The sequence below is a fragment of the Anopheles arabiensis genome, unplaced genomic scaffold (assembly GCF_016920715.1).
Source record: "Anopheles arabiensis isolate DONGOLA unplaced genomic scaffold, AaraD3 Autosomal_pericentromeric_contig0014, whole genome shotgun sequence".
Lineage (NCBI taxonomy): Eukaryota > Metazoa > Arthropoda > Insecta > Diptera > Culicidae > Anopheles > Anopheles arabiensis.
This window is the reverse complement of record NW_024412162.1, coordinates 52209-53703: the sequence shown is the minus strand read 5'-3', so window position 1 is coordinate 53703 and position 1495 is coordinate 52209. Positions and strand designations below refer to the sequence as shown.

General features: G+C 52.0%; 1 long non-coding RNA gene across 1 annotated transcript; it reads right to left on the bottom strand.

Moving 5' to 3' along the window:
• Positions 1–341: 341 nt before the first annotated feature.
• LOC120908298 lies at positions 342–1017 on the bottom strand. Its single transcript, XR_005741116.1, has 2 exons — positions 824–1017; positions 342–741 (listed from the first exon to the last, which is right to left on the bottom strand). It is a non-coding gene; the product is annotated as an uncharacterized LOC120908298 (long non-coding RNA).
• Positions 1018–1495: the final 478 nt, after the last annotated feature.

Here is a 1495-nt window from a genome sequence, read left to right as displayed (position 1 = left end):
TGGCCGTAACAACGATAATAGATGGCAACAAAACTCAACATCAAATTTCAAGGCCATTCAAATGGTGCAATATGGCTTCATTTGGATTAAACATGGCCGTAACAACGATAATAGATGGCAACAAAATTCAACATCAAATTTCAAGGCCATTGAAATAGTGCAAGATGGCTTCATTTGGATGAAACATGGCCGTAACAACGATAATAGATGACAACAAAATTCAACATCAAATTTCAAGGCCATTCAAATAGTGCAAGATGGCTTCATTTGGATGAAACATGGCCGTTGTTTTTGCACGAAGCCGTAATTTCTTTCGACGAAAGAACCCGTACACGAAGCACTTACACACGGATAAAGATAAACACGTTTTATTTGCAATTAAAGTATACTTGCGGTGATCTCCGTTCACGTTGAGATCAATATGATAAGAGAGCGATCGATCCGCTGATCGATCGCTTTATAGATGCTTCTCGCAGGAAGCAGGATAGCGCATTCTCTCGTTGCCACGTGCCGAACGATAACGTGTCGGCCCGTGATTGGTCGAGCTGGTGCGTGGGAGAAACGCATTCTCCTAGACGTATGCGGGAGAAACGCATGCGAGAATTCGCATGCCGACGTGTCGGAGTCGACATCAGGATTACAATTCGATTTGACCGTTTATTGCGACAACCATCCTCCCCCCTTTGGGAAGAAGACTTCCTTCCCAAATATTTCACGCTATTAGGTGGTCGTGTTTGTGTCCTGAGTTCAAAGAGCATTTCGTGTAAGACATGTTGAACGTTGAGGTTTTCTCGTTGCTTATGAAAGTTTTCCCAAAACGTACCTGTGTTGCGTTAGCTCCCCCCGTGGGGAGGGCGCACGCACGATAGACGAGAGGCCACCACGCTGGATGCCACAGTGCGATCACGGAGCGACACGAAGCAGGAACGTAGCACCGCTCAGGAACGATGAGGACCGGAGCAGGTGCGAGGTCACACGGTGCAGTCACTGGACGGCACAGTGCGATCACGGAGCGACGTGAAGCAGGAACGTAGCACCGCTCAGGAACGATGAGGACCGGAGCAGGTGCGAGGTCGCACGGTGCAGTCACTGGACGGCACAGTGCGATCACGGAGCGACGTGAAGCAGGAACGTAGCACCGCTCAGGAACGATAAGGACTGGAGCAGGTGCAATCACGGAGCGGCACGAAGCAGGAACATAGCACCGTTCAGGCACGATGAGGACCGGAGCAGGTGCGAGGTCGCACGGTGCAGTCACTGGACGGCACAGTGTGATCACGGAGCGACGTGAAGCAGGAACGTAGCACCGCTCAGGAACGATGAGGACCGGAGCAGGTGCGAGGTCGCACGGTGCAGTCACTGGACGGCACAGTGTGATCACGGAGCGACGTGAAGCAGGAACGTAGCACCGCTCAGGAACGATGAGGACCGGAGCAGGTGCGAGGTCGCACGGTGCAGTCACTGGACGGCACAGTGCGATCACGGAGCGACGTGA